Raw genomic sequence first — 26,710 nt, 5'->3', positions numbered from 1 at the left:
GGTTACAAGTCCATCTCCAGAGAACTAGATTTGCCTTTGTCCACAGTGCGCAACATTATCAAGAAGTTTGCAACCCATGGCACTGTAGCTAATCTCCCTGGTCGTGGACGGATGAGGAAAATTGATGAAAGATTGCAACGCAGAATAGTCCGGATGGTGGATAAGCAGCCCCAAACATGTTCCAAAGACATTCAAGCTGTCCTGCAGGCTCAGGGAGCATCAGTGTCAGCGCGAACTATCCGTCGACATTTAAATGAAATGAAACGCTATGGCAGGAGACCCAGGAGGACCCCACTGCTGACACAGAGACATAAAAAAGCAAGACTACAGTTTGCCAAAATGTACTTGAGTAAGCCAAAAGCCTTCTGGGAAAACGTCTTGTGGACAGATGAGACCAAGATAGAGCTTTTCGGTAAAGCACATCATTCTACTGTTTACCGAAAACGGAATGAGGCCTACAAAGAACAAAACACAGTACCTACGGTAAAATATGGTGGAGGTTCAATGATGTTTTGGGGTTGTTTTGCTGCCTCTGGCACTGGGTGCCTTGACTGTGTGCAAGGCATCATGAAATCTGAGGATTACCAAAGGATTTTGGGTCGCACTGTAGGGCCCAGTGTCAGAAAGCTGGGTTTGCGTCCAAGATCCTGGGTCTTCCAGCAGGACAATGACCCCAAACATACGTCAAAAAGCACTCAGAAATGGATGGCAAAGAAGCGCTGGAGAGTTCTGAAGTGGCCAGCAATGAGCCCAGATCTAAATCCCATTGAACACCTGTGGAGAGATCTTAAAATTGCTGTTGGGAAAAGGTGTCCTTCCAATAAGAGAGACCTGGAGCTGTTTGCAAAGGAAGAGTGGTCCAAAATTCCGGGTGAGAGGTGTCAGAAGCTTATTGATGGTTATAGGAAGCGACTGATTTCAGTTATGTTTTCCAAAGGGTGTGCAACCAAATATTAAGTTAAGGGTGCCAATACTTTTGTCCAGCCCATTTTTGGGGTTTTGTGTGACATTATGTCATATTTGCTTTTCTGCCTCTGTTTTATATTTGTTCCAATACATACAAAGGGAATAAACATGTGTATAGCAAAACATGTGTTAATGCAATACCTTTTTTGTGTGAAATACTTGATTTTCAGGAAAAATATCAAGGGTGCCAACAATTTCGGCCATGACTGTATATATATACACACACACACACACATATATATACACACACACACACACACACACATATATATACACACACACACACATATATATACACACACACACACACACACACACACACACACATATATTTTAATATGTCATCATGAGAGGATACAAACATTCTAAATACATTTTCTAAATGAAGCAGCATAAACATTGGAGGTTCTGTTGTAATTCTTAAAAACATTATTATATAATGTATTATTTATTAAAAATATTAATTTAAAAGATTTTGTATTTCCACAACTGATAAATCTTTGCTGAATTACAACATAAATATATATGAAAGGAAAAGAAAAGCTCTTTACTTAGTGGGTGCAGTGAACTAAAGTTAACAATGGAAAGCTATGGCAAATACTGGTTTTGTTAAAGCCGTAGTAAAGTCCACTTTTTCTCTTGTACTAAAAGGTAAACCTGTAGTAAGTTTTACTTAGAAAACATAAAAAGGCGATTCGATTGTGTAAAGAATTCAGCAGCTGAGACAAACTCTCACAGCTCGAACCACGTTCAGCGGTGGACAGAATATTCTTTGGGATGTTTTGAAGCAGGATATAAGGAGGGAAGAACAAGGTCCTGGTTAGGGGGGAAACAAGAGAACATCTTCTAGAGGAGGGAGGACTTAGGCTACGTTCACACTAGCCTGGTTAGCAAGAGGCAGACAGGCGTTTAGGAAGCGTTTTTACCGTTTCCCAAACGCCTGGGAAAATTCTGCACATTGCAGTTCAAACGGGAGCGTTAACGTCGGATTGCGTTGCGGCAAAATGGACGCCTCTGGTCGAGTCAGGGGTTGAAGCCTCCTATTCAAGTCTATGGTGACGCTCCTCAAACGCCTGGCCGGCGTTTGCGGTACGGTTGTGATGCGGCTGCGGAGCATTAACACCATTCAAACTTCATTATAGGCGTTTGTGGAGCGTTTTTAAACGCTTGGCAAACGCCTAGCAGCTGCCGCTACACCGTGCATGCGGCGTTTGCGGAGCGTTAAAAACGCTCCGCAAACACCGGACCAACACTTATCAAACGCTATAGGGGCATTTGCCAAGAGTTGGAAAAACAGTGAACGAGCCCTTAGGCCTCAAGATGATGTTCTCTTTGTGCAACGTATAGAAAGGTTCTTTGCAGCTGCTGCCTCAGAGACTTTCTACACAAAGGAGATAGCAAAAAGAAATACCACCTTACAAATAAGGTTACATAGTTAGTCTGGCTGAAAAAAGACAAAAGTCCATCCAGTTCAACCATAGAGAGAAAAAAAAAGTTATAATCCTTTACCCACAGTTGATCCAGAGGAAGGCAAAAAAAAAAACCCAGCAAAGCACGTTCCAATTTGCTCCTGCTGGGAAAAAAGTTCCTTCCTGATCCCCCGAGAGGCAATCAGATATTCCCTGGATCAACTTACCTATAAATGTTATATCCAGTTATATTCTGTGTATCTAAGAAAGAATCCAGGACATTTTTTAAGCAATCCACTGAGCTGGCCAGAACCAACTCTTGAGGGAGTCTATGCCACATTTTCACAGCTCTTACTGTGAAGAAACCTTTCCGTGTTTAGAGATTAAATTTCTTTTCCTCCAGACGTAAAGAGTGCCCCGTGAAGTCAGACAAGAAAATGCGCCTCGTGGGTTTCAAGGGCTGCGTCTGCAGAACTGAGAAAGCAAAACTGAGGCCCCAAGGAAACAAGGGGAGCAAAAATGGGGAAATATGTGAATGTACAAATTGGGGTGTGGAAGTGGGACTTTAATTATACCTTAGGGGTTCACAAGTGGTGGACCTATACACACAGGCACAAATATGCATAAAAATTACATAGTTTAATAAATTGACATATCAAAATATGGAGAACTATGTGAGCCACACCCTGAACGAACGCCTTAATGAAGAATCCCAGGCAAAATTATTACTTTCCCATGCAGTGGGGCTGTGACCTCACTGCATGGGCTAAATTCTAATTTTTGTCTAGGGGCTCTGAAAGCAAAAGATATAATTACGCTGATCCTCCGAGCACAAGAGCAGTCCTTGCCACTCTTGATTCCTCCCCCCCACCCCCAGTCTTGAGAATGGGCTGTTCCTGACATTGTCACGCCCATGGACCAGCTCCAGACGTGAAGACGGCAAGAACAGTCCACCGCTGGATGTGGGGGAGCGCGGTTTTCCAGAGAACCAGGAGGAATGGTGAGTACAGTATTCCCACTATAATGTAAAGCGCTGAGCAAACCATTGGCGCTATATAAATCCTGTACTATAATAATAATAATAATAATACTACAGCTTTTCCCTGAGCCCCTGGACAAAACGAGAACTTAACCCATGCAGTGTGGGCACAGCCCCACTGCATGAGACAAAAAGAGTTTTACCAGAGCTCTGCTTTATGGAGACAGTGAGAGGACCAAGGTCTCTGTAGCAGAAAGGCCAAGGCTGGGATTTGTCCCTTGATGGTACTCAAAGCTAAATGTTGATCCAGACCAGACTAGAGAAAAGAGAACATGTCTCACAGAGAGCTTTGTAGAATGAAAGTTTAAAGACTGGCATCAAGCAAAAAAGGCCTTCCAGGTGGAAGGGTAAACTTTACAAGAAGTCAACTTCCAAGCCTTTAAGAGGATAAGGATGACTGAATCCAAGAATCCACTGTCTCTCAAGACTGTGGCTTTAACAGCCATGCCATTGAAGACAGTAACAGAAAAGCAAAATGGAACACTGGCCTATAAGACAGAAGTTCCAGATGATCCACAAAAGGTCCACAGAAATTCTGCTGGAATGTCCAAGCACCATGTCCTTGTAGGCCAATTCCATGCAATGAGAATCACTAGATGCCCTCCATCTTGATTCTGTGAAGTGGGCAAGGGAGAAGAAGAAAAAGGGGTGTCGTTCCACTCCAAAGTGGCAAAGGGCATTAGAGATGAAAAGAAAAAAAAAACTTAGAAAGAAGAGCAGGAGGGGATGGAAGATGAGGGGGTAGGGAAAGACTGCAGAAAAAAGGAAGAAACACAAGGGAGGTAGTCCTAGCTTCGAGCCAAGCTCCAGGTAGACCCTAAGGGCAGCTAGAGCATGGTGAGTATATCTGGATCCATGGAAGTAAGTTTGTAAGTAACCCAGGTAGCCAAAATAAATAATGAGAAGAAAAAGCAGATATGGGTGTTGACCCTCATTTTTTTTTTCATAATGAAAAATGCCTAAGGAAGTGTTGGAGCACGCCGATGCACACAAAATTCCACAACAGAGCTGGGAGTGACAGCATGGACAGCTCAATGTTGGGATTATCCTAGACATATAAGAGGCCACTGATTAATTTAATTCACCTGCCTCCATCTATAACTAAAAAATGACTAACTCTTTAACACGCCCATAGCAAGAAGACCTTCTAAGCCCTCATAAGCAGCTCTATGTAGAATACTTACGTTCAATAAGTCAATTGAAGCAAGCCTAGCATTGAACCTGGATCTTCCATTCTGCGAATGTCAACCTATAAGGACATCTCATGAAATTTTAGATTCACAGGTAGTTATTCCTCAAACTGCTTCTCTTGAGCAAACGACAAGTTTCAGCTCCTTGTTATCAGCAATCCTGCATTGTATATGAGAACAAAGAGGGTCTGCCCACATGACGGGACCACCATACAGCAGAGGAAAGCGCCGATTGCCAGGAAAGCAAGAAAAAGGGTAAATAAATGACCTTATTCATCACCCGATAGTCCAGGGGTCTCCAAACTTTTCATTTTGAGTGCCACATCATATATTTTACACCTACTCATGTGTGGAAAAAAAACCCATTTATAAATATATCCGCAACAGCACAATAGAATAAAAGTTGCCAAGCTGCTAGCAGAGGGGCTGGATGGTGCAACTGTACCCTTTGCCATATGTAAATGCCATTGCAGTGGGTTAAATGTCCATTGTGCATTAGGGCCTTACATCTGTGTTCCCGCCAAGAGTCTCCTCACAGAGTATCCCCGCACATTTGTGTCCCCATCAGAGTATCCCCGAAACATTTGTGTCCCCATCAGAGTATCCCCGAAACATTTGTGTCCCCATCAGAGTATCCCCGCACATTTGTGTCCCCATCAGAGTATCCCCGAAACATTTGTGTCCCCATCAGAGTATCCCCGAAACATTTGTGTCCCCATCAGAGTATCCCCGAAACATTTGTGTCCCCATCAGAGTATCCCCGAAACATTTGTGTCCCCATCAGAGTATCCCCGAAACATTTGTGTCCCCATCAGAGTATCCCCGAAACATTTGTGTCCCCATCAGAATATCCCCGCACGTTTGTGTCCCCATCAGAGTATCCCCGCACGTTTGTGTCCCCATCAGAGTATCCCCGCACATTTGTGTCCCCATCATAGTATCACCGCACATTTGTGTCCCCATCAGAGTATCCCCGCACATTTGTGTCCTCATCAGAGTATCACCGCACATTTGTGTCCCCATCAGAGTATCCCCGCACATTTGTGTCCCCATCAGAGTATCCCCGCACATTTGTGTCCCCATCAGAATATCCCCGCACATTTGTGTCCCCATCAGAGTATCCCCGCACATTTGTGTCCCCATCAGAGTATCCCCGCACATTTGTGTCCCCATCAGAGTATCCCCGCACATGTGTCCCCATCAGAGTATCCCCGCACATGTGTCCCCATCAGAGTATCCCCGCACATTTGTGTCCCCATCAGAATATCCCCGCACATTTGTGTCCCCATCAGAATATCCCCGCACATTTGTGTCCCCATCAGAGTATCCCCGCACATTTGTGTCCCCATCAGAGTATCCCCGCACATTTGAGTCCCCATCAGAGTATCCCCGCACATTTGTCCCCATCACAGTATCCCCGCACATGTGTCCCCATCAGAGTATCCCCGCACATGTGTCCCCATCAGAGTATCCCCGCACATTTGTGTCCCCATCAGAGTATCCCCGCACATTTGTGTCCCCATCAGAGTATCCCCGCACATTTGTGTCCCCATCAGAGTATCCCCGCACATTTGTGTCCCCATCAGAGTATCCCCGCACATTTGTGTCCCCATCAGAGTATCCCCGCACATTTGTGTCCCCATCAGAGTATCCCCGCACATTTGTGTCCCCATCAGAGTATCCCCGCACATTTGTGTCCCCATCAGAGTATCCCCGCACATTTGTGTCCCCATCAGAGTATCCCCGCACATTTGTGTCCCCATCAGAGTATCCCCGCACATTTGTGTCCCCATCAGAGTATCCCTGCACATGTGTCCCCATCAGAATATCCCCGCACATTTGTCCCCATCACAGTATCCCCGCACATTTGTCCCCATCACAGTATCCCCGCACATTTGTCCCCATCACAGTATCCCCGCACATTTGTCCCCATCACAGTATCCCCGCACATTTGTCCCCATCACAGTATCCCCGCACATTTGTGTCCCCATCAGAGTATCCCCGCACATTTGTCCCCATCAGAATATCCCACACATTTGTGACACCCTCAGAACCATCAACCCCCCCACATACAACTATGCCCTCATCAGAGCCATCACCTCCCTCAAACTCTGTCCCCTTCAGTGCCATCAACCCTCCCCCCAACAACGGTGTCCCCATCAGTCTCTCCCCACCCCACACATTTATTTGGCTGGCCATACACTATACAATTTTCAGTCCAATTTCTGTTCAATTTCCTTCAACTATGTAGCACAAGGGCCTGCCTAATTGGATACAATTGAAAGTATTGTTTAGGTTTGACCTCATATTATATGGTTTTTGGTAAATCTAAAGTAAAATTATCAAGAAAATTGTATAGTGTATGGCCAGCCTTACCTCCCCATCAATCTCTCTATACATTAGTACTTCACTGCTGTATAGTGTGCCATAAGTACAGACCTTCTGCACCTCCCAGATCCCACCTTGCTGTTACACAGACATGCTGTATACAAAAGTACAGCACTAAAGGACACCAAAAGTTAACCGGGGGGGGGGGGGGGTGCACTGAAATACTTAAATACTTAGCAGCCAACACATGGAAGCACCGAGAGTGGTCAGGTTTCTGCGATGTAATAAAATAAGACAAAGATAAATCACTTCAGCACATTTTCCACCTTTAATGTAACATATAAACTGTATAAACCGGACCGGCGGCAAATTTAAAATTTTTAAAAAATTTCATTTTTTTGTAAACGAATATTACATAGTAAAACATTCCTGTATCCAACCATTTCACATACATTTTGTCCCGAGTGCTTTGTCAGGCGCCCTGCCTGCACTTTGACTGTTCTTTCTGCCTGGAAACTGAGAAACCTCCATGGCGTCCAAAAAGCGTCCCTTTAGGTCAAAAGCGGTTTTAGACCGGCTAGAGAACAGCGATAGTAAATCAGAACCACTTGCAGAATTGAGTGATAATGATTTGTGGGGGAAATTCCTCATCAGACACTGAAAACGATTCTGCGACTGAACTCAGCGATGTGCGAACTTGGCGCTATATTTCAAATTTCAGTGTTTTTGGTTTGATTATATTATTGAATTAAATGTATTATTATTATATTATTATTTTTTATGATTATTTATTAAATTATAATTTATGATTTTGTGTTTCAAGTTTTATCCTCCCCAGGATGTTTGCTAGACTCTTGTTCGGACAGATTTCAGTGAGTTATTCCTAAAAATTACAGCCTACAATAAAAAAAAAAAATACATATTTCCATGCAAAATAATGGTACCGCTTTCAGCACAAAAAATCTGAAATAATCGTACCGCCAGAGAGGTTAACTACCTCCAGTTCAGGCCATTTCTGATACTTTTTGTTCACATGTAACAATCATTTTGTTTTTGCTAGAAAATTACTTCAAACCCCATACATTACAGTGGATATAAAAAGTCTACACACCCCTGTTAAAATGTCAGGTTTCTGTGATGTAAAAAAATGAGGCAAAGATAAATCATTTCACAACTTTTTCCACCGTTAATGTGACCTATAAACTGTACAACTCAGTTGAACAACAAACTGAAATCTTTTAGGTGGAGGGAAGTAAAAATTAAAAAAACTAAAATATGGTTGCATAAGTGTGCACACCCTTAAGCTAATACTTTGTTGAAGCACCTTTTGATGTGATTCCGGCACTCAGTCATTTTGGGGAGGAGTCTATCAGCATGGCACATCCTGACTTGGCAATATTTGCCCGCTCTTCTTTGCAAAAATACTCCAAATCTGTCAGATTGCGTGTCATCTCCTGTGCACAGCCCTCTTCAGATCACCCCACAGATTTTCGATTGGATTCAGGTCTGGGCTCTGGCTGGGCCATTCCAAACATTCATCTTCTTCTGGTGAAGCCATTCCTTTGTTGATTTGGATGGATGTTTTGGGTCATTGTCATGCTGAAAGATGACGTTCCTCTTCAGGTTCAGCTTTCTAGCAGAAGGCTGAAGGTTTTGTGCCGATATTGACTGGTATTTGGAGATGTTCATAATTCCCTCTACCTTGACTAAGGCCCCAGTTCTGGCTGAAGAAAAACAGCCCCAAAGCATGATGCTGCCACCACCATGCTTCACGGTGGGTATGATGTTCTTTTGGTGATGTGCAGTGTTGTTTTTGTGCTAAACATACCTTTTGGAATTATGGCCAAAAAGTTCACCCTTTGTTTCATCAGACCACAACACCTTTTCCCACATACTTTTGGGAGACTTCAGATGTGTTTTTGCAAAATTTAACCGGCTTGGATGTTTTTCTTCGATAGAAAAGGCTTCCGTCTTGCCACTCTACCCCATAGCCCAGACATATGAAGAATACAGGAGATGGTTGTCACATGGACCACGCAGCCAGTACTTGCCAGATATTCCTGCACCTCCTTTAATGTTGCTGTAGGCCTCTTGGCATCCTCCCAGACCAGTTTTCTTCTTGTCTTTTCATCAATTTTTGAGGGACATCCAGTTCTTGGTAATGTCACTGTTGCGCCATATTGTCTCCACTTGATGATGACTGTCTTCACTGTGTTCCATGGGATATCTAATGCCTTGGAAATTCTTTTGTACCCTTATCCTGACTGATACCTTTTAACAATGAGATCCCTCTGATGCTTTGGAAGCTCTCTGCGGACCATGGCTTTTGCTGTAGGATGTGACTAAGAAAATGTCAGGAAAGACCGACTAGAACAGCTGAACTTTATTTGGGGTTAATCAGAGGCACTTTAAATGATGGTCGGTGTGTACTGACTCCTATTTACCATAATTTTGAATGTGATTGCTTAATTCTGAACACAGTTACATCCCCACTGGTAACATTAGCCGTGTAAAGTTTTTCAGCATTTTTGCATTAGCATTTAGCAGCGTTTTGAAGTGTTTGCGGTTTGCTTTTTGCTCAAAAAAATTCCAAAAACGGAGGTTTTCCACGTTTTGCAACATTTTTCAGCGTTAGAGTGTTTTTACAGCTAAAAAACTCCTCTAGAAACCCACTAGTTCTGGGGGGGTTTTCCATCCAAAAAACGCTGATTCCAGTCTGTGTGTGTATGGGCACCTAGGATAACATGCTGAGGGGTTTACTGGCTGTAGAAAAAAAAATGTCAAAAGCCATTTCAGCCACTGTAAAAACATCCAGTGTGCATGAGGACTTATAAGAGGGTGTGTACACTTATGCAATCACATTATTTTAGTTTTTTTTATGGTTTACTTCCCCCCCAAAAGATTTCAGATTGTTTTCAACTGAGTTGTACAGTTTATAGGTTACAATAAAAGTGGAAAAAGTTGTAAAATAATGAGACAAAGATAAATCATTTCACATCACAGAAACCTGACATTTTACCAGGGGTGTGTAGACTTTTTATATCCATTGTATGCTGCATACAGCCACAGTGGGGGTGCGTATGAATCGCAGGTTTGGCAACCCGACGAAGCTTTAGCAGAGACCGTCCCCTGCAGGGAGTCTGGGGACTCAGGCTGTGGATCGGTGAAAACGTCCCAGCGGGCTGCACTTTGGAGACCCCTTCCCTAGACAAAACAAGCAGATGCAGGTGTACCTCAGTTTATTAATTTAATATGTTCTCCGGGATAATCCGTTCCGGAGGTCAGAAAAAAGTAAAAAAAGTTTTATCTGTTCAAAACTCTTTATAAAGTGCACTTTAAAGGCACGGAGCCGGCGTTATAAACCTCCTAGGTGCAATGCATCTTGGGGAAACTTACTTTGTATTACGAAAAAAATTTGTATTATTTTCAATGAATTTTAATTCATAAATCGAAAATTATGTTAAGCAAGGCATTCATAAACCGAGGTACGCCTGTAATCTTTGCAGTGCAGGGGACAAGGCTAACTTTTCTCCAGCCCAGAGTTTAGCTTTAACCTCCCTAGTGGGCTGATGTCAGTATTTCTGTGCTCAAAGCGGTACATTTTTTTGCATGGAAATATGTATTTTTTTTATTGTAGGTCTGTAATTTTTAGGAATAACTCACTGAAATCTGTCCGAACAAGATTCTAGTAAACATCCCGGGTAGGATAAAATTTGAAACACGAAATCATAAATTATAATTTAATAAATAAGCATAAAAAATTATAATAATAAATTTAATTCAATAATGTAATTAAACCAAAAACACTGAAACTTGAAACACAAAATCATAAATTATAATATAACAAATAATCATAAAAAATATAATAATAATAATAATAATAAATGTAATTCAATAATATAATCAAACCAAAAACACTGAAATTTGAAATATAGCGCCAAGTTCGCACATCGCTGAGTTCAGTCGCAGAATCGTTTTCAGTGTCTGATGAGGAATTTCCCCCACGAATCATTATCACTCAATTCTGCAAGTGGTTCTGATTTACTATCACTGTTCTCTAGCCGGTCTAAAACCGCTTTTGACCTAAAGGGACGCTTTTTGGACGCCATGGACGTTTCTCAGTTTCCAGGCAGAAAGAACAGTAAAAATGCAGGCAGGGCGCCGGGCAAAGCACTCGGGACAAAATGTATGTGAAATGGTTTGATACAGGAATGTTATACTATGTGATTTTAGTGTATTGTGTGAATGTCATTTTTTCAAATTTTTTTATTTCCTGCCAGTTCCGTCCCCCGTACATCCCGACGCCGCAGGGAACGGAACCCGGTAGACAGATGCCGGCATCTGCTGGAGGACATTACAGGGGACACTGCAGGAGGGACATTACGGGAGCGCAGGACAAGGTGAGTGAAGAAGAGATCCCGGAGCAACGCTGCAGTGTATTCCCGAGTGTTACCGCTTGTGGTGCTGAAACTTTACCCCGAGCTACACTCGGGAATACCGCCAGGGGGGTTAAAGGCATTATAAACCCCCTACCTGCACCTTGTGCTTTTCACCTGTATAAGATGTGCATTGATCACGTAGTATCATGGCGTCATTTGTTGCCTTGTGAACACAGCCTGTAGTAGAGTAAATCTTCACATTCCAGTTTCAGAAGTTTGTGTTTTGTGTTCAGACATTTGGCATGTGGCATGGCACTGCACAGGTTAATGCCTGGCCTGTAGTATAAGAACTGACACTTCCTGTTTAGAAATGACATATCCCATGATCACTGGATCCACTGCTCAGCAGGTGAGAAATCCACACTAATTAGATGTGACAGCGACACAATCCCGCAGTGCAATGAATGAACCTGATGTGTTTTCATCACATTTGTGATGCAACGTAAGAGGAAATGACGCGGCATGGATTGGACACGCCTGACCCCAAACAGGAAGTTGCCTGTCCCTTAAAGCAGAGTTCCACCTGAAAAAAAACAGTAATCAGCTACAAAAACTGTAGCTGCTGCCTTTTAAAATACAGACACTTACCTGTCCCTCAGTCCAGCGGTGTCTTCACCACCTCTGGTTTCACCAGCCGTCTTCCCTCCCCGGCATCTTCAGTGTGGGCACCCGGCTGTGACAGTTTGCGGCTTCACGGCCGGGTGCCCACTGCGCATGCGCGAGAAGTGCTGCGCTTTGTGAATGGCCCCGTAGTCTTCTGGGACCTGTCACGTGTTCCAGAAGACTACTGGAAGGGAGGGAGGACATGAGGACAACTTCCACTTCAAATCGCCTAAGCCAGCGTAGGCAACCTGCGGCTCTCTAGCTGTTGTGGAACTACATTTCCCACAAAGCATTGCAAAGATTACAAAACTGACAGTTACAGCTATGACTTGCAGAGGCATGATGGAACTTATAGTCCTGCGGCTCTCAGGTTGCCTACCCCTGGCCTAGGCGATCGCAGCAGAAGTGGGAGCGGGTACATGTCAAATTCAGGTACCCACTCACCAAAGGTGCCAATCCTTAATGTGGATCGGGTGACAAAGGCTTAAAGTGGAACTTCCCCTTTTGGGTGGAGCTCCACTTTAAGTGAATAGGGACAAGCTCAATGAATGAATACATGCACATGGGGGGGGGGGGAAATCGAACAGTCATGACATTACAAAAACTGCAGCCACAACATGTGAGCCCGTCATTACAAGGCAAAACAATCAACACAGGGAATAGAACTACACTAATACTGAGTTATAACAACAAAAACATTTGAAAGTATTCAATGCCTTTAAGATTTGTAGTCAACAGACCTGGACTAGAGCGGAGAAGAGCTTTAACCTCCTCAGCGGTATTCCCGAGTGTAGCTCGGGGTAAAATTTGAGTACCAAGAGCGGTAACCCCGAGCTACACTCGGGCTTACCATGCGGCATTGCTCCGGGGGTCCCTGCAGCACTTACCTTGTCCTTCGCTCCCACGATGTGTCCCCTGCAGCGTCCCCGGCCATCTCCTCCGGCCGATGCCAGCATCCGGCTTCTGTGTTCCGGTCCCTGTGATGTTGGGACGTACGGGCGCCGGAACCAGCGGCAAATTTGAAATTTTTAAAAAATTTCATTTTTGCTGTCATTGCTGTTTCAAACCATTTCACATATATTTTGTCCCTACTGCTTTGTCCGGCGCCCTGCCTGCATTTTGAATGTTCTTTCTGCCTGGAAACTTAGAAACGTCCATGGCGTCCAAAAAGCGTCCCTTTACGTCAAAAGCGGTTTTAGACCGGCTAGAGAACAGCGATAGTAAATCAGAACCACTTGCAGAATTGAGTGATAATGATTTGTGGGGGAAATTCCTCATCAGACACTGAAAACGATTTTGCGACTTCGCTCAGCGATGTGCGAATTTGCCTCTGTATTTCAAATGTCAGTGTTTTTGGTTTGATTATATTATTGAATAAAATTTATTATTATATTATTTTTTATGATTTATTAAATTATAATTTATGATTTCGTGTTTCAAGTTTTATCATACCCGGGATGTTTAGTAGTATAACATTCCTGTATCAAACCATTTCACATACATTTTGTCCCGAGTGCTTTGTCCGGCGCCCTGCCTGCATTTTGACTGTTCTTTCTGCCTGGAAACTGAGAAACGTCCATGGCGTCCAAAAAGCGTCCCTTTAGGTCAAAAGCGGTTTTAGACCGGCTAGAGAACAGTGATAGTAAATCAGAACCACTTGCAGAATTGAGTGATAATGATTCGTGGGGGAAATTCCTCATCAGACACTGAAAACGATTCTGCGACTGAACTCAGCGATGTGCGAACTTGGCGCTATATTTCAAATTTCAGTGTTTTTGGTTTGATTATATTATTGAGTTACATTTATTATTATTATTATATTTTTTATGATTATTTGTTATATTATAATTTATGATTTTGTGTTTCAAGTTTCAGTGTTTTTGGTTTAATTACATTATTGAATTAAATTTATTATTATAATTTTTTATGCTTATTTATTAAATTATAATTTATGATTTCGTGTTTCAAGTTTTATCCTACCCGGGATGTTTACTAGACTCTTGTTTGGACAGATTTCAGTGAGTTATTCCTAAAAATTACAGGCCTACAATAAAAAACTACATATTTCCATGCAAAAAAATGTACCGCTTTCAGCACAAAAAATCGGAAAGAATCATACCGCCAGGGAGGTTAAGCGCATCAGGGGAGCAGTTCAAGGTCTGCCATATGCTTACTGAAGCTGATGCTACTCAGATGAGCATTTACAAGCAAAGATCAAACAATCCCTCTGTGCTTAGGTCCTAAAGCAGCTTTGGAAGAGCTCTCTGAAGCTGACGGGTGGTTGAACACTTTGGCTTCGCTCCAAAAAGGACAACATTACCTGACTATAGAACCAGCACATGAAACTGGCGCTTTATGGGCCGCATGGGGCCCTCCTGACCCTTCTCTGAGGCCCACAGTGGTTTATTACATATAAAAGTACTTGCGCTAGCCTTCTAAAGACGCGGCTCGCAAAACATTCTACTAGGTGTATTATTTATTTATTTATTTCAGGTACTTATATAGCGCCGTCAATTTATGCCGCGCTTTACATATATATTGTACATTCACATCAGTCCCTAACCCTCAAGGGGCGTACAATCTAAGGTCCCTAACTCACATTCATACATACACATACTAGGGACAATTTAGACAGGATCCAATTCACCTACCAGCATGTCTTTGGAGTGTGGGAGGAAACCGGAGTACCCGGAGGAAACCCACGCAGGCACATGGAGAACATGCAAACTCCAGGCAGGTGGTGTCGTGGTTGGGATTTGAACCAACGACCCGAGTACTGCCAGGCGGAAGTGCTAACCATTTAGCCACTGTGCTGCCCATATTACATCAAATTCTAAAACGTGTAAACCAAATTCTTTCAGGTTCACACCACAGAAACGCATTCCGGATGCGTTTCTGCATGCACGTTTTTTACGTGTTTTTGGCAAGTTCTGGGGCATTTTTTCCTCTCTTTTTCTTCTATTTAAATAGGGGCATGTGCATTCCAGTGCGTTTTACCGTGCTCCAGTACAGATCAGTGCAGGAAAAATGCAGCCTGTTCTACTTTTTTTTTCTGCAACCGGAAAGCACTGGAGCTGCAAGCACCGATGTGACAACCATATAACCTACTTTCTGTGCGTTTTGGATGCAAAAAAAAAAAAAGCACACTGACTTGCACGTAGTGGGAATGCACTCTGGATGCCTTCCAATGCCTCAGTTGGGGAGGGATTGTCTGGGCGGAGACCCAAACTAGAACCAAAATCTCTCATAGCTCATATTTTGGCTCATAACTTTTCCTAGGCACAAGTAACGTTCCACCTGCGGGTAGATTAATATGCAGACGCATCTGAGGAACGGTTACATATGAAATATGAAATACATACTTGAAGGGTTCAAGAGATGTAATTACCCCTCTTTTTCTTCTATTTAAATAGGGGCATGTGCATTCCAGTGCGTTTTAGTACAGTTCAGTGCAGGAAAAATGCAACCTGTTCTACTTTTTTTCTGCAACCGGAATGCACTGGAGCTGCAAGCACTAATGTGAACTACGACACTGACAACCATATAACCTACTTTCTGTGCGTTTTGGATGCCAAAAAAAAAAAAAAAAGCACATTGACTCGCACGTAGTGTGCACTGACCCTTAGGGCCAGTTTACACCACAAAAATGCACTCTGGATGCGTTCTGGGTACGCTTTTGCTTACAGTTCACACCACACTCTATTGCCGTGCGTTTTTTTCAATGTGTTTTGCTATGTTCCAGTACAGTTCTATGCAGAACAAAATGCAGCATGTTCTACTTTTTTTCTGAAATGAAAACTGACTGGAACTGACTGCATTGGTGTGAACTAGGGTCACTGAAATACATGGAAAATACTTTGCGTTTTTGATGAAGAAAAAAAAACAAAAAAAAAAAAACCACAATGGACTGCATCTGGTGTGCACCAGCCCTTAGGGTCAGTTCACAGTCCATGCGTTTCAGTGATTTTTTTTTCTGCATCCAAAATGCACAGAAAGTAGGTTATATGGTTTTCAATGTGGGCAGCACAGTGGCTAAATGGTTAGCACTTCCGCCTGGCAGTACTCGGGTCGTTGGTTCGAATCCCAACCACAGCACCACCTGCTTGGAGTTTGCATGTTCTCCCTGTGACTGCGTGGGTTTCCTCCGGGTACTCCGGTTTCCTCCCACTTTCCAAAGACATGCTGGTAGGTGAATTGGCTCCTGTCTAAATTGTCCCTAGTATGTGTATGTATGAATGTGAGTTAGGGACCTTAGATTGTACGCCCCTTGAGGGTTAGGGACTGATGTGGATGTACAATATATATGTAAAGTGCTGTGTAAATTGATGGCGCTATATAAGTACCTGAAATAAATAAATAAATAGTTCCCATCAGTGCTTACAGTTCCAATGAGTTCTGGTGACAGAAGAAAAAATAGAACAGGATGCATTTTTCCTGCACAGAACTGTACTGGAAAGTGGTAAAATGCATCAAAAACGCACTGGAATGCACATGTCCCTATTTAAATAGAAGAAAAAAAGGGGGAAAAACGAACTGGAAAGCATAAAAAAACTCACTGGAACACATCAAAAACACGCATATGGAAACGCATTTGGAATGCATCTGGACTGCGTTTCTATGGTGTGAAGTGGCCCTTAGAACTCACATACAGACATGTATGGTGTGAAGTGGCCCTTAGAGCTCACATACAGACATGTATGGTGTGAAGTGGCCCTTAGAGCTCACATACAGACATGTATGGTGTGAAGTGGCCCTTAGAGCTCACATACAGACATCTATGGTGTGAAGTGGCCCTTAGTGCTCACATACAGACATCTATGGTGTGAAGTGGCCCTTAGAGCTCACATACAGACATCTATGGTGTGAAGTGGCCCTTAGAGCTCACATACAGACATGTATGGTGTAAAGTGGCCCTTAGAGCTCACATACAGACATGTATGGTGTGAAGTGGCCCTTAGAGCTCACATACAGACATGTATGGTGTGAAGTGGCCCTTAGAGCTCACATACAGACATGTATGGTGTGAAGTGGCCCTTAGAGCTCACATACAGACATGTATGGTGTGAAGTGGCCCTTAGAGCTCACATACAGACATGTATGGTGTGAAGTGGCCCTTAGAGCTCACATACAGACATGTATGGTGTGAAGTGGCCCTTAGAGCTCACATACAGACATGTATGGTGTGAAGTGGCCCTTAGAGCTCACATACAGGCATGTATGGTGTGAAGTGGCCCTTAGAGCTCACATACAGACATGTATGGTGTGAAGTGGCCCTTAGAGCTCACATACAGACATGTATGGTGTGAAGTGGCCCTTAGAGCTCACATACAGGCATGTATGGTGTGAAGTGGCCCTTAGAGCTCACATACAGACATGTATGGTGTGAAGTGGCCCTTAGAGCTCACATACAGACATGTATGGTGTGAAGTGGCCCTTAGAGCTCACATACAGACATGTATGGTGTGAAGTGGCCCTTAGAGCTCACATACAGACATGTATGGTGTGAAGTGGCCCTTAGAGCTCACATACAGGCATGTATGGTGTGAAGTGGCCCTTAGAGCTCACATACAGACATGTATGGTGTGAAGTGGCCCTTAGAGCTCACATACAGACATCTATGGTGTGAAGTGGCCCTTAGAGTTCACATACAGACATTTACAGATGCAGATCTCCTCTACTGTAATATTCCCGGTGTTTTTCCACACCCAGAGAGCCGAAGATGGCATGTACAGCCGGCCATAGAAGTGAATAGTTGCTGTAGTCGAGTAATTGAGATTTTCTTGTCTCTGCATCTACCCCCTCATGTGCACATCAGATCATTCCCACATGCAAAAACGTCTGTGTTCAGGGAATACATCATAGGTGTACAGCCATTCACTTTTATGGTCGGCAGTGTGCACCTCCCACTGAAAAATGCCAGGAATTTTACAGCAGAGATCTGTACCCATAAACAACTGTGTGGATGAGCTCTTAACCACTTCAGCCCCAGCGACATACTGGTACGTTGCAAGGGTTTAAGTGGTTATACCACTTTTTTTTTGTAAAAGAGATCCAAGCAGCTAATTAGCTCTGGATCGCTTTTACAGGTGGTGGAAAAAAGGAGGTACATCTCCCCTCCAGGTAACTTTCATAGACCATAGAGATGATGGGGACATTCTGGTCCTCAATCATCTCTATGGTGAGCTGTCGGAAGCGCTGGGATGGCAGAGCCCGGGCCTGCCCCCGGGCTTCCACCAGCTGACTATATACAGTGTGTGCACAATTATTAGGCAAGTGCAGCACAGTGGCTCAATGGTTAGCACTTCCGCACTGGCAGTACTCGAGTCGTTGGTTAAAATCCCAACCATGGCACCACCTGCTTGGAGTTTGCATGTTCTCCCTATGCCTGCACGACCAAGCTGTTGTCGACGCTCCCTCCTCTCCCCTGCAGCTGCCCACTCTCTGTCAAAGGAGAGCTGGAGCTGCAGGATCATATGACCAGAGCAGACTGGCAGTACTAAAGTCGTTGGTTCAAATCCCAACCACGGCATTACCTGCCTGGAGTTTGCATGTTCTCCCTGTGCCTGCGTGGGTTTCCTCCAGGCACTCCGGTTTCCTTCTACACTCCAAAGACATGCTGGTAGGTGAATTGGGTCCTGTCTAAATTGTCCCTAGTATGTGTATGTATGAATGTGAGTTAGGGACCTTAGATTGTACACCCCTTGAGGGTTAGGGACTGATGTGAATGTACAATATATATGTAAAGCGCTGCGTAAATTGATGGTGCTATATAAGTACCTGTAATAAATAAAGGTTTTTTTTTTACCAAATCATCATTTTTATGCATATTACCCAACTCCAAGCTGTATAAACTTGAATGGTGATTGGATCTGAGCATATCAGATGATGTGTATTTGTGTAATGAGGGAGGGTGTGGCCTAAGGAGATCAACACCCTATATAAAGGTGTGCATAGTTATTAGGCAGCTTCTTTTTTCAGGCAAAATGGGCCAAAAAAGAGATTTAACTGACTCTGAAAAGTCAAAAATTGTAAAAAGTCTTTCAGAGGGATGCAGTACTCTTGAAATTGCTAAGATATTGGAGCGTGATCACAGAACCATCTAATGTTTTGTTGCAAATAGTCAACAGGGTCGCCAGAAAAGTGTTGAGAAAAAAAAAAAGATGCATATTAACTGCCAAAGATTTGAGAAGAATCAAACGTGAAGCTACCAGGAAGCCATTCTCCTCCAGTGCTGTCATATTCCGGAACCGCAACCTACCTGGAGTGCCAAGAAGTACGAGGTGTTCAGTGCTCGGAGACATGGCCAAGGTAAGGAAGGCTGAAACCCGACTGTGACGGGAGTGATTTTGGGTGGGGGGCCCATGGAACCCAGCTCACTTTAGAGAGGTGGGGAGACCCCTGTCTCAGCTCCCCATATCCCTCTTATGTGTAAGTCACCCTGTGCCTGTTAGGGGTACAGGGTGGAATGTCCTGATATTGTGTAGAGGTGGGGTTGTCCATTGTACAGCCATGTGGTGCATCCCATTGTTCTACTGTGTGTCTTGCTTGGGAGCAAACTATTATGGGATGTATGTGTTTGTGTATTGGCTTGGTGGGGGGTGTTTCCGGCAGCCCTTCCCCCTGATGGGACTGTCTGCTGAAGCATTTCTTATTGCTAGATTTAGTTTGCCCCGCCCTGTGTCCTTATGCAGGGAGGTGGGTTGTTCTCTTGAATGCTTATATCTTGTGTCTATTTCCTGATTTTACTTCAAGTAGTGTCCGTGGATCGGTGTTCGGACAGGGAAGCGGGAGTTTAACGGAAATACCCTAGTGCAGTCGGGGTCCAGTTCCGTTACACCGACCACCACTGAACAAGACACAGAAGTCAAAACGTCAAGACTTGGCCAAGAAATATCTGAAGGTAGATTTTTCAAAGGTTTTATGGACTGCTGAGATGAGAGTGACTCTTAAAAACCAGATGGATGGGCCTGTGTTTGGATCAGTAACGGGCACAGAGCTCCACTTTGACTCAGACGCCAGCAGGGAGGAAGTTGGGTTCTGGTACGGGCTGGTATTTTTACTGTAATAATACATTTCTGGGCATGGTGAGGACACTAATCCACTGCGACGGAGTCAGAGACCGCCGGTGCCCTCGACTCCCCTCCACTGGGAGAACCCTGTGGCTGGACGTTCAACAGATAGTGATGTGGACAACCAAAGAAAGACCCAAGCAGGAAGTAAACACAAGAGAAAAGGAGGAAGAAATGCATTGCCACACCCAATACACAACATATGACATCATCATGTTTGTCCAGTCCCACCTTAAGCACTTCTGTGCTGTCCACGGTGGTTTGTCAATATGCGGTGCAGAGGGCTGGAGCCCTGTCTCTTCCTGGATACATCCTTTGGGCTCACAGCAGCTGCTTTATAGCAATCGCAGAGGGGCTTCCACATTCCACCATGCTACCCACCAGAGGAGAGGCTGCCATCTGCTGGAGATTTATATATATGCTGTTCCCTTTGGGTGAGTGCATGTGATCAGCACAGGGCCAATCAGCGCTGTCCAGACAGAAGGTCAGGGGTTATGCCATCTCCTAGGACAATCAGAAGAGAATGAAAAATCCTCCTACAAGATTAAACCGTGCTCAGCTGGACACTGATAGAAGTCACAAGACTGCTATATACTGCTAAAGAGAAAAAGGTATTTAGCAGTATATATTTACTAAAATAATTTCATTTCCATGTTGTGTGTACTGTGGGAGAGCGGACATAGTGGCGGCGGGGTCCGGGGAGAGCGGACATAGTGGCGGCGGGGTCCGGGGAGAGCGGACATAGTGGCGGCGGGGTCCGGGGAGAGCGGACATAGTGGCGGCGGGGTCCGGGGAGAGCGGACATAGTGGCGGCGGGGTCCGGGGAGAGCGGACATAGTGGCGGCGGGGTCCAGGGAGAGCGGACATAGTGAATATAGGGTCCGGGGTTTAGTAACACTTTAATACTGCTTTAACATAGGAGTGTGTTATTTTAATACTACACGAAGTGGCGCTTTATTTCACTCCCTTCTTTTGTTTCAGGGCCGGGTCACACCAGATGCAGTCCAATGCGCTTTTATTCTGCATCAAAAACACATGCACGGTGTTTAACATAGACTCCAATATGCCCTAGTTCACACCAATGCGTTCCAATGCAGTCAACAAAAGGAGAACATGCTGCATTTTTTCTGTATGGAACGCATGTGCAAAAAAACATCAAAAAGGCACCAGCCAAAAAAGACAGGGGGTGCCGCTATATACCCAATTCCAGTGACTCACTGAGGGTGCAGGCATGGGGAGAGCCTGTCCTGGCTCTATACATGCAATATGAAGTAGGGAAGCCCCGAGTACTGCACACCGAACAACGCTCGATAGTCACGTGTTTAAAAGCAACTTCAGCCCAGCTCTGTCCAGGCCACCCCAAAGCATTTTCTTCCGCCTATGGTGCTTACCTATGGAGGACCTCCATGACTAAGCTGAGTGGGTGGGACAAAACACGTTGGGGATGGCCTGGATGGAACTGGGCTGAAGTTGCTTTCACCCACGTGACTGTTGAGCTTCGTTCGGTGTGCGGCACTTGGGGATGCCATACTTCAAAAACGCACTGGAACACATGTCCTCAATTAAGATGAAGAGAAAAAAAAAAAAAAGGGGGGAAAAAATGCACCGGAACGCATCATAAACACATCCGGAAAACAGAATTGTGGTGTGAGCCGGCCCTTATTAACCACTTGCCAACCGCGCTATAGCCGAATGACAGCTACAGCGCGGTTGTCCAGTTCTGGGAGGGCGTCATATGACGTCCTCCAAGAACACGCCTTCCCACACACTCCCAGGGGTGCGCATCCGGCAATCTCTGTAATCCTACGGACACAGCTGATCACATGATGTGGTAAAAGGCCAATCACAGCGGCCTTTTGCCATGCGATCAGCCGTGTCCAATGAAACAGCAGATCACGGGTAAATGCAGTTGCCGGTTATCGGCTGCATTTTCCTCATACTGTCACAGCGTGAGGAAAGTACTGCTGATAGCCAGCAATTGTCAGAGGGCGGATCGGCACTGATGATCAGTGCTACCCACAAGTGCCCATTGTTGCATATCAGTGCAGCATCATCAATGCCTCATCAGTGCCAGCTCATCCGTGCTGCCTATCAGTGCTGCCTATCAGTGCAGCCTCATCATCGCACATCAGTGCAGCCTCATCATCGCACATCAGTGCAGCCTCATCAACGCACATCAGTGCAGCCTATCAGTGCAGCCTCATCAACGCACATCAGTGCAGCCTATCAGTGCAGCCTCATCAACACACATCAGTGCTGCCTCATCAATGCACATCAGTGCTGCCTACCAGTGCAGCCTCATCAACAAACATCAGTGCTGCCTATCAGTGCAGCCTCAACAATGCACATCAGTGCTGTATATCAGTGCAGCCTCATCAATGCACATCAGTGCTGCCTAACAGTACCCATCATTGTTGCATATCAGTGCTGCCTATCAGTGCCCATCAGTGCAGCCTCATCAACGCACATCAGTGAAGGAGAAAAATTACCTGTTTGCATAATTTTATAATAGAAACAAAGAAAAACTTTCAAATTTTTTGCTTTTTTTTGTTTATAGCGCAAAAAATAAACCCTTAGCAGCGATAAAATACCACCAAAAGAAAGCTCTATTTGTGTGAAAACAATGGTAAAAATGTCATATGAGTACAGTGTTGTATGACCGCACAATTGCCAAAGTGCAACAGCACTGAAAGCTGAAAATTGTCCTGGGCAGGACGGGGGTGACAGTGCCCGGTAGTCAAGGGGTTAAACAGAGGAAGACTCGGGGGGGGGGGGCAGGAACATCACATGACCTACAGGTAACTAAGAAGAGACGCTTGGCCCCCAGTCACACAAACACATGCAAACCGCAGGTGTCCCTGGAGAACCCGGGTGTGAACGCGTTGCGCATCTATCATTAACGGCACACCAAACGCGCCAAGAAAGGAGCAAAAAACACGTTGAGATGTGTGAAGCTACAATATGCGTACTGAGCTTTCGCCGCGTTTGTCGCCAACTGAAAAGAACTGGGCTGTCTAGTGGTAACGTCAAAAAAAGCGCAACGACGCAACGATCGATGTCACAGATGGACTTTTTTTTTTTTTAATAGGGGGGAGCCCGGAGTTGGGCTTTAAGGCAACTAAAACGTATAGTCGCCCCCATGAGTGCAAGCTCCTTGGGCAAGGAATCTGACTCTCTGGTGTAGTCAGCCTACACGGATGATGGCAGTAATGTGCGGTGTCCATGTATCTCATGGACTACCCAACCTCCAGACAAGCCTCACATTACAGGTGAAGGGTGTACTTACCTCTACCTTCGTCCCATAGCCGAGCCCTTCCGTCCTGCTGACATATTCAGACTGACAGACTCTCTGCCGGAAGTATCTGAGGCGCCCACAGGCTCTTCCGGTTTCTCAAGCCTCGTTTTCACCACAGGAAACACGGGGCATTTCAATGGGCTCTTTGCTGCCCTCTACGGACATATAGTGCAGTGCCTCAGCTGTCAGGACAAGGAAATACGGGACACTTCACCAACATCTCTATCGACATCGAACGGCAGTGTCTGCGCATTCGCGTTCCAAGCCTCGCTCCCAGCACAGAAAACGCGAAGCACTTAGGTGAAGTAGAAGTATGCAGAAGTATCTAAGCGGCATCTGCGTTTCAGGCCTCGCTCTCACTATAGGAAACACGGGCCAGTCAATCAGGCTCTCCGCTGCTGTCTAGCGGAAGTATCTAAGCGGCTTCCGCGTGTCAGACCTCGCTCTCATTACAGGAAACACGGGGCAGTCAATCATGCTCACTACTGCTGTCTAGCGGAAGTATCTAAGCGATTTCCGCGTTTCAGGCCTCGCTCTCACTACAGGAAACACGGGGCAGTCAATCAGACTCTCTGCTGACCTCTACTGCTGTGTAGCGGTAGTGTGTGTGAGACGTCTTGGGCTTTTGCGTTTCAAGCCTCGCTCTCACCACCACTGTTTCCCAGGTAACACAAAGTAAATATACAAGGATTTGACACTTCATATTGAGGTATACCTGAAGGCAAAACTTTTTCTTCTCATTTTGGTGGGTTATAATCCTTTTTTTTTGCCATCTGTGATTTCCCTTCACTTCCTGTCCCATAACCAAAACAGTAAGTGAGAGAACATCCCTGCAAGGTGAGAGGACATCCCTGATTGAACCAGTGTCCCCATTGGAAGATTTCTCCTGTGCACCTGTTCTGGGGACAACCCAAAATTTGTGATTTACTTTCAATGCTAACAGTAAACATGACAAATAGGAAAAATCTCCCTGAAGGGGCATAGATAGCAATACGACCCGGACATGGGGTTCTAATCCCTCTCCACTCTTCCAAAACTGAAAACAAAAGGTTTTGGCTTTAGCCCGGGTTCACATATATGCGGTGCGGTACATCGCATGTGATTCGCACAGGAACTGCACCGCATTCCTGTGCAAATCACATGCGGTTTGTGTGGGGTGCAATCGGAGCCGTACATTATGTACGGCTCTAATTGCACCACATCCACACCAAAAAGGTGCAGAACCCTTTTTTTTGGTCCGCACTAGAATCGGATCGCATGGGTATTCACAACTATGCAATCCGATTCTGCACATCGCACCGCGTTTTGTGGACCAGTTTTACTTCTTGAGCATTTCTAAACGTCGAGCTTCAAGCTGAAAAACGCTCAAGTATGAACGGGCTCTAATTCACAATATTTTATTTATTTGTAGCACAAAGCGATGTAAAGAACTTGTTTAGTTTGATTTAGCAGTTTATATTTGCTAAATTATTAGCATTTCCATGTTGTGTGTACTGTGGGAGTGCAGATATAGTGAATGCGGGGTCCGGGGAGACCAGATATAGTGAATGCAGGGTCCGGGGAGACCAGATATAGTGAATGCAGGGTCCGGGGAGACCAGATATAGTGAATGCAGGGTCCGGGGAGACCAGATATAGTGAATGCAGGGTCCGGGGAGACCAGATATAGTGAATGCAGGGTCCGGGGAGACCAGATATAGTGAATGCAGGGTCCGGGGAGACCAGATATAATGAATGCAGGGTCCTGGGAGACCAGATATAGTGAATGCGGGGTCTGGGGAGACCAGATATAGTGAATGCAGGGTCTGGGGAGACCAGATATAGTGAATGCAGGGTCTGGGGAGACCAGATATAGTGAATGCAAGGTCCGGGGAGACCAGATATGGGGAATGCAGGGTCCGGGGAGACCAGATATGGTGCATGCAGGGTCCAGGGAGACCAGATATAATGAATGCAGGGTCCGGGGAGACCAGATATGGTGCATGCAGGGTCCAGGGAGACTGGATATAATGAATACAGGGTCCGGGGAGAGCGGATATAGTGAATGCAGGGTCCGGGGAGAGCGGATATAGTGAATGCTGGGTTCTGGGAGAGCGGATATAGTGAATGCTGGGTCCTGGGAGAGCGGATATAGTGAATGCAGGGTCCGGGGAGACCGGATATGGTGAATGCAGGGTCCGGGGCCCGGATATGGTGAATGCAGGGTCCGAGGAGACCGGATATGGTGCATGCAGGGTCCAGGGAGACCGGATATAATGAATACAGGGACCGGGGAGACCAGATATAGGGAATGCAGGGTCCGGGGAGACCAGATATAGTAAATGCAGGGTCCGGGGAGACCAGATATAGTGAATGCAGGGTCCGGGGAGACCAGATATGGTGCATGCAGGGTCCAGGGAGACCAGATATAATGAATGCAGGGACCGGGGAGACCAGATATCGTGAATGCAGGGTCCGGGGAGACCGGATATAGAGAATGCAGGGTCCGGGGAGACCAGATATAGTGAATGCAGGGTCCAGGGAGAACATATATAGTGAATGCAGGGTCCAAGTAGACCGGATATAGGGAGTGCAGGGTCCTGGGAGAGCGGATATAGTGAATACTGGGTCCAGGGAGACCGGATATAGTAAATGCAGGGTCCGGGGAGACTGAATATAGTGAATGAAGGGTCCTGGGAGACCAGATATGGTGAATGCAGGGTCCAGGGAGACCGGATATGGTGCATGCAGGATCCAGGGAGATCGGATATAATAAATACAGGTTCCGGGGAGAGCAAATATAGTGAATGCAGGGTCCGGGAAGACCAGATATAGTGAATGCAGGGTCAGGGGAGAGCGGATATAGTGAATGCAGGGTCCGGGAAGACCAGATATAGTGAATGCAGGGTCCGAGGAAACCGGATATAGTGAATGCAGGTTCCGGGGAGAGCGGATATAGTGAATGCAGGGTCCGGGAAGACCAGATATAGTGAATGCAGGGTCCGGGGAGACCGGATATAGTGAATGCAGGGTCCGGGGAGACCATATATAGTGAATGCAGGGTCTTGGGAGAGCGGATATAGTGAATGCAGAGTCTAGGGAGACCAGCTATAATGAATGCAGGGTCCGGGGAGACCAGATATAGTGAATGCAGGGTCTGGGGAGACCGGATATAGTGAATGCAGGGTCCGGGGAGAGCGGATATAGTGAATGCAGGGTCCGGAGAGAGCTGATACAGTGAATGCAGGGTCCGGGGGAGACCGAATATAGTGAATGCAGGGTCCGGGGAGAGCGGATATAGTGAATGCAGGGTCCGGAGAGAGCTGATACAGTGAATGCAGGGTCCGGGGGAGACCGGATATAGTGAATGCAGGGTCCAGGGAGACCGGATATA

The 26,710-nt window shown here is 45.4% G+C and overlaps 1 protein-coding gene across 1 annotated transcript in view; it reads right to left on the bottom strand.

Moving 5' to 3' along the window:
* Positions 1 to 23,406, bottom strand: part of LYSMD4 (LysM domain containing 4) — a 57,195-nt gene extending 33,789 nt beyond the window's left edge. The window contains exon 1 of the mRNA XM_089655534.1: positions 23,330 to 23,406. The gene's annotated coding sequence lies outside the window, so the exon portion shown is untranslated. The remainder of the gene's footprint in view (positions 1 to 23,329) is intronic.
* Positions 23,407 to 26,710: the final 3,304 nt, after the last annotated feature.

The sequence above is a fragment of the Staurois parvus genome, unplaced genomic scaffold (assembly GCF_062004578.1).
Source record: "Staurois parvus isolate SC_StPar_1 unplaced genomic scaffold, SC_StPar_1.0 ptg000845l, whole genome shotgun sequence".
In the NCBI taxonomy this organism is placed as follows: domain Eukaryota; kingdom Metazoa; phylum Chordata; class Amphibia; order Anura; family Ranidae; genus Staurois; species Staurois parvus.
The sequence above is the reverse complement of the archived record's forward strand: the minus strand, read 5'-3'. Positions and strand labels throughout refer to the sequence as shown.